We start from the raw sequence: 7,886 nt of genomic DNA, 5'->3' as shown, positions 1-7,886 counted from the left end.
TTTCTACAAAATAATAATTGCCTCCATAGCTCTGTCTATTTCAGAGTGGTTGCATTTCTCCAGCTGCAGCCCATAGCTGTTGACCAGAAAATTATGATTTGTTGTTTTTTGAATCCCAGATTCTCCTGTAAACCTTGTGTCATAGCATTTCAGACAACATGGTGTAACTTCTATTATGCATTCCTAGGGCCCTATGAAATCTGTTTTATATTTTCCCTGATTACGTTAGTTTTTTCCCCAAATTCAGTTTTCTCCAGTTTGTTTTTCCAGGTTTCAGTTTTTTCAACTTTTTTTCACGTTTTCCCTCTCAATATTTTATGATTTTTGGGGGGATGTTTTATGTCCACAACAATGCTAGAGAGAATATAGTTAAAGGTATGTGTCAAAAAGTGATTGATGGGCTATGTTTGTGTCCTGTGTTTATGTCCTTTTAAGGACATCCTGTCCGGATGTTCTCACACGATCGAGTGAGTGCTTATGTAACTTGATAGTGCAGCTGTTCCTTTGAAGTAAAGCACCTGTTTGAAATCAAAAGTAATGTCCTGGTGATTGATGTGTGGTGTAGTGACCTTGTTGAACTGTTCAATGTGTTTAGAAATGTGTAAACAGTTGGGAATTTTTGTAGTGAATGGGTAGGCCTGAGTTTGAAGTGTTTGAAGAGTTGAAACAGTTGGGAATTTTTGTAGTGAACTTATGGAGTTGCTGTGTAGTGAGGTTGTGACCCCTTGTAGAATGAAAAAGTAATTTCCGGGGTAGTATAAGTAAGTGTTAGCCCTGTGAATACTACGAGCGACAAGAAACCTCAAGAGAGATAAACCCCTGAAAACTCTACAGAAAACATGTCTCCTAGACCAATTCTAGGTGTATTGTGTCCTTCATGTCTGGGCCACAATGACAAAACCATCGATGCCATTCTTTGTGATGCACCTGATTGTTTTAATGGTGTGATTGATACGAGTGAAGAACATATGGGTTACATTTTCCAACCGGACGATTCAACAGTGAAGATTTTCACAAAAAGCTGTCTCAACACCCTTTTTCAGCCAAAAACCGGGAGTTTTTCTCCTGCATTTCGCATGAGAGAATGGCTTAAGAAAACACTTGCTCTATATCATATCAAATAGGCCCTGAGTGGAACATCCCTGCCGGGGTATGCATTGGAAGAGGAAGTCTGCGGGCGAGATGATTTGAAAGCCATAAGAATTTCTTCACTGGCCTATAGTCCAGACTCCAAAGTGACCATTTTAGGATGTTCTGAATTCAATAGCGCAAATGCCACCAAATCTGTTAGTACGTATGTATTTTCAAAAGCATGCACAGAGGTCAACTACTTTGTGCCTGTCTTTAGCTTCAGGTGGGGAGATTATTTTAAAGTGCTTGATATGATGAAACAAGTATAACATTCTTTCCACCACCGTGAACATTTACGACGATGGTCCAGTCTGTCCTCAAGACAAAACTTGGGCTTAACATCAAGAAGGCTGATCTCTCCTGGAAAAGAAACCATACCATACCTGGAAGGCCGTGGAGATCCAGCGTGGAAGAGACATTGTCTGAGGCCCTCACAGCTTGAAGACGGCGATTTGGAGACTGATGGTGGTGTTTGGTTATAATAGGCCCTCCCCAAGGCCTTTTTTTCTCTAAGAAATGTATATATATTTTTTTATATACATATAAACATGTATTGTGTAGTATTGTATAGTACATTTTTAATAATTGTAATATGTATGATTTATATAAAGAAGAAAAATGTTATTTACTTTCATGGAATGAAATATATCTTCCTCTGGCCCAATGTCTCTGGGTGTGTGTATGCCAGGATGCATGGTAGGTGTCAGGCTAATAGCTGTGGGTTCAGATGCAGTGAGAGCCCGGCCCAAGGCCTTCTTTAAAAGAGTAAATAAATTTAAAAAACTGTCTTTCCTACAACAAAAATAATTATATAAACATTTATTGGGTATTAAAGTGTAGTATTGTTTAATAATATGGATGATTTATATAAATGTTTAGTAAAAAAAATAAAAATAAAAAAACATTAGTTTCATATTTAATATTGTATAGTACATTTTAAATAATTATATGTATGATTTATATAATGAAGAAAATTGTATTTACCTTCATGGAATGAAATATATCTTCCTCTGGCCCTCTGTCTCTCTCCCTCTGGCTCTCTGCCCTCTGGATGCATGGTAGTCAGGTTACGAGCTGTGGGTTTACAAGCAGAGAGAGAGCCCGGCTGAAAACAGTTGTTCTATGAACAAAATACATGTTAAAAAAATACTGTCTTTCCAACAAAAATAATGATTATACATGTAAACATATATTGTGCAATAATAATAATATGGATGATCTATATAAAAATAAAAAATAAACCATTATGGTTATAGTTTCATATTGTATAGTAAAACTTTAATAATAGTAATACAGTGGGGAAAAAAAGTATTTAGTCAGCCACCAATTGTGCAAGTTCTCCCACTTAAAAAGATGAGAGAGGCCTGTAATTTTCATCATAGGTACACGTCAACTATGACAGACAAAACGAGAAAAAAAAATCCAGAAAATCACATTGTAGGATTTTTAATGAATTTATTTGCAAATGATGGTGGAAAATAAGTATTTGGTCAAAAACAAAAGTCTCTCAATACTTTGTTATATACCCTTTGTTGGCAATGACACAGGTCAAACGTCTTCACAAGTCTTCACACACTTTTGCTGGTATTTTGGCCCATTCCTCCATGCAGATCTCCTCTAGAGCAGTGATGTTTTGGGGCTGTCGCTGGGCAACACAGACTTTCAACTCCCTCCAAAGATTTTCTATGGGGTTGAAATCTGGAGACTGGCTAGGCCACTCCAGGACCTTGAAATGCTTCTTACGAAGCCACTCCTTCGTTGCCCGGGCGGTGTGTTTGGGATCATTGACATGCTGAAAGACCCAGCCACGTTTCATCTTCAATGCCCTTGCTGATGGAAGGAGGTTTTCACTCAAAATCTCACAATACATGGCCCCATTCATTCTTTCCTTTACACGGATCAGTCGTCCTGGTCCCTTTGCAGAAAAACAGCCCCAAAGCATGATGTTTCCACCCCCATGCTTCACAGTAGTATGGTGTTCTTTGTCCTCCAAACACGACAAGTTGAGTTTTTACCAAAAAGTTATATTTTGGTTTCATCTGACCATATGACATTCTCCCAATCCTCTTCTGGATCATCCAAATGCACTCTAGCAAACTTCAGACAGGCCTGGACATGTACTGGCTTAAGCATGGGGACACGTCTGACACTGCAGGATTTGAGTCCCTGGCGGCGTAGTGTGTTACTGATGGTAGGCTTTGTGACTTTGGTCCCAGCTCTCTGCAGGTCATTCACTAGGTCCCCCCGTGTGGTTCTGGGATTTTTGCTCACCGTTCTTGTGATCATTTTGACCCCACGGGGTGAGATCTTGCGTGGAGCCCCAGATCGAGGGAGATTATCAGTGGTCTTGTATGTCTTCCATTTCCTAATAATTGCTCCCACAGTTGATTTCTTCAAACCAAGCTGCTTACCTATTGCAGATTCAGTCTTCCCAGCCTGGTGCAGGTCTACAATTTTGTTTCTGGTGTCCTTTGACAGCTCTTTGGTCTTGGCCATAGTGGAGTTTGGAGTGTGACTGTTTGAGGTTGTGGACAGGTGTCTTTTATACTGTTAACAAGTTCAAACAGGTGCCATTAATACAGGTAACGAGTGGAGGACAGAGGAGCCTCTTAAAGAATAAGTTACAGGTCTGTGAGAGCCAGAAATCTTGCTTGTTTGTAGGTGACCAAATACTTATTTTCCACCATTATTTGCAAATAAATTCATAAAAAATCCTACAATGTGATTTTCTGGATATTTTTTTCTCATTTTGTCTGTCATAGTTGACGTGTACGTATGATGAAAATTACAGGCCTCTCTCATCTTTTTAAGTGGGAGAACTTGCACAATTGGTGGCTGACTAAATACTTTTTTTCCCCACTGTATGTATGTTTAAATGTATGTACTAAAGATTTAGAATAAAATAAAGAGGCTTAAAATGTGTATTTACCTTTTAATGAAATATCTCTTCCTCTGGACCTCTCTCTCTCTCTCTCTCTCTCTCTCTCTCTCTCTCTCTCTCTCTCTCTCTCTCTCTCTCTCTCTACACAAGAACCAATTGGGTCCGGGGGGATGTGTTTGTTTGTGTGTGTGTTTGAACCAACGTTTTTTTTTTAAACGTGTCTAACCTTTAAACTTTCAAAAAGACTTCTCATCAGATCCATATATTTTAATAGTCAACATGAATGGTTCGTTGGGGGGACCCTTAACCCCTCAGTCCCCCAAACAACTGTCTGGTTAGAGCCAGTTTGTGCTGTTCTGTGAAGGGAGTAGTACACAGAGTTGTACGAGATCTTCAGTTTCTGTTGTGGAAAATCAATCACTGTACCTTATAAGAAATCAAAATATTTTCAGAGTTTTGGTTGCAACAAAAATGACTTTATTAGAGTTTCAACAAAGCCAGGCCGGTCTGCAGAGTAGCCCCTCCTCTCTCTTGCTCTCCCTCTATATATACCACCTTCTGTCTCTCTCTTCACTTAAAATCCCTCCTCCTACATTTTCCCGCTCTTTTCCACTCCACGCCCACTTCCTTTGTCTCTGAGGGCGGCTAAACTCGACTTTTATTATTTACATTTAAGTCATTTAGCAGACGCTCTTATCCGGAGCGACTTACAGTTAGTGCATACATTATTTTTTTATTTCTTTTATACCCCCCGTGGGAATCGAACCCACAACCCTGGTGTTGCAAACACCATGCTCTACAAACTGAGCTACATCCCCTGCCGGCCATTCCCTCCCCTACCCTAGACGACGCTGGGCCAATTGTGCGCCGCCCCATGGGTCTCCCGGTCGCGGCCGGCTACGACAGAGCCTGGATTTGAACCAGGATCTCTAGTGGCACAGCTAGGACTGCGATGCTGTGCCTTAGACCACTGCGCCACTCGGAGACTATGCACATAGTACTCCAACCACTCACTCACTCCCCTGTCTTGCACACACACTCATGTTTAGTTTAAACATAACAAGGCCCTAAATCCTTGAAACATACACAAATCCCACCCCATCATGCTGTAATCAATCAAGAACATACCAAGGAGACAAAGGCCCAAACTCCATTCAATCCTGGTGCCGCTCCCTTCACGGTGTTTGAAGACAGAGACAAAAGGCCACAAGCTAGTTTCAGTCTCTCATCAGATAAGACAGCCATGGATTTAAGTAAGAGCAAGCAAACTGACCCTAGGGCAGATTCCCTCTCTACTCACCCACACAGTGAAATTAAATGACCCAATACAATTCCTGGCCCAGTAACAAAGAATTCTAACTTTATGGTCGTGATTAACCCAGTTTCATCTCACAGTACACTAAAACTCTACAGTTCATTAATAAAAATTCACCACATTTCTTGGCAATTTCTCACATGGAATAACCTTAATTTCTCAGAACAAGAATAGACTGACGAGTTTCAGAAGAAAGTTATTTGTTTCTGGCCATTTTGAGCATGTAATCGAACCCACAATTGCTGATGCTCCAGATACTCAACTAGTCTCAAGAAGGCCAGTTTTATTGCATCTTTAATCAGCACAATAGTTTTCAGCTGTGCTAACATAATTGCAAAAGGGTTTTCTAATGATCAATTAGCCTTTTAAAATGATAAACATGGATTAGCAAACACAACGTGCCATTGGAACACAGGACTGATGGTTGCTGATAATGGGCCTCTGTACGCCTATGTAGATATTTCATTACAAATCAGCCGTTTCCAGCTACAATAGCCATTTACAACATTAACAGTGTCTACACTGTATATCTGATCAATTTGATGTTATTTTAATGGACAAAAAAATTGCTTTCTTTCAAAAACAAGGACATTTCTAAGTGACCCCAACTTTTGAATGGTAATGTACATTAGCAATTTTGTTTTGTCAAAAGAAATATGAATATAATAATAATAAACTGTTACCTGCACCTGTATGCAGACGATACAGTTGTGTACTCTATTGCCCTCCATTCTATCTGAACTACATTGTGCCTTCATTCTTTTGCAGAGAAACCTTTATTGACCTTCAATTATTATTGAATACGTGTCAAACTAAGCATATGTTGTTTTCTAGAGTGCACAAAAATGATTCCAATGATTGAAGTGTGTGACCTAGTATTTGTGTATCTGTATAGATGTTAAGCTGTCTTAAAACAAAACATATTGATGAGGTAGTTAATTAAGATGCTGAATATAAAAAAAGGGGCTTCTTCTATAGAAATAGGTCAGGCCTCTTGCTTAATAGTACAAAGCAGATAAATGTACAAAGAAAAATAATGCAATTCAACTATTGACGGATAGTGACGAAAATAATGACATTGCCAGTAGTCATGTTGTCAGGGCGACGTGTATGCTGTGAGCGAAGTCAAGCGCAGGACACCGAGCTACTGGCAGACGAACTTTACTTGCACAGTAATCAAAATACAAACAAAACCTCCAAACAGGGAGGAACAAAATACGCATACACCCGAACACTGCCGACCTCACGGAAAACAATCACACACAATAACCAATGAGAGACAGGGGGTTATAAAGGGAATACAATGTAACATAATGGGAAACAGGTGAAAACAATCAAGACAAACTAGACAAACACAGAAACATCGATCGGTGGCAGCTAGTACTCCGGGGACGACGAACGCCGAAGCCTGCCCGAGCAAGGAGGAGGAGCAGCCTCGGCTGATTCCATGACAGTACCCCCCCCTTGACGCGTGGCCCCAGCCGTGCGCCGACCCCAGCCTCGGGGACAGCCAGGAGGACGCGGAGCAGGGCGAGTCGGATGACTCCGGTGGAAGTCCCTCAACATGGAGGGATCTAGGATGTCCCTCCTACTCCACGAGATACTGCAGGCCCCCTATCCGACGCCTCGAATCCAAGATGGAACGGACTGAGTACGCCGGAGCCCCCTCGATGTCCAACGGGGGCGGAGGAGCCTCTCGTACCTCACTCTCCTGGAGTGGACCAGCCACCACCGGCCTGAGGAGAGACACATGGAATGAGGGGTTAATGCGGTAATTAATGGGAAGTTGTAACCTATAACATACCTCGTTCAATCTCCTCAGGACTTTAAATGGCCCCACAAACCGCCGACCCAGCTTCCGGCAGGGCAGGCGAAGGGGCAGGTTTCGGGTCGAGAGCCAGACCCGATCTCCCGGTGCTGGGTCCCTAGGAGGGACATCCTAGATCCCTCCATGTTGAGGGACTTCCACCGGAGTCATCCGACTCGCCCTGCTCCGCGTCCTCCTGGCCGTCCCCGAGGCCGGGGTCGGCGCACGGCTGGAGCCGCGCGTCAAGGGGGGGGGGGTACTGTCACGGAATCAGCCGAGGCTGCTCCTCCTCTTTGCTCACTGCGGTGGCGATCGGCTCTCGCCTTTTGCCGCCTGATAGCCCGCTGCAGATGGACATGCGCAGCGTTCCAGGTTTCTTCCGAGCGCCGAAACCACTCGTCCACCGCAGGGGCTTTGATCTGGCTCTGATGCCAAGGTGCCAGGACCGGCTGATATCCCAGCACACACTGAAAAGGCGTAAGGTTAGTGGAGGAGTGGCGGAGTGAGTTTTGGGCTATCTCTGCCCAGGGAATATATCCCGACCACTCTTCCTGCCGGTCCTGGCAATAGGACCTCAGAAACCTACCCACATCCTGGTTCACTCTCTCCACCTGCCCATTACTCTCGGGGTGAAAACCTGAGGTAAGGCTAATCGAGACCCCCAGATGTTCCGTAAACGCCCTCCAGACTCTAGAGGTGAACTGTGGACCCCGATCAGACACTATATCCTCAGGCACCCCGTAGTGCCGGAA

Source organism: Coregonus lavaretus, assembly GCF_964263955.1.
Source record: "Coregonus lavaretus genome assembly, chromosome: 2".
NCBI lineage: Eukaryota > Metazoa > Chordata > Actinopteri > Salmoniformes > Salmonidae > Coregonus > Coregonus lavaretus.
Note: the sequence above shows the minus strand (reverse complement) of the source record.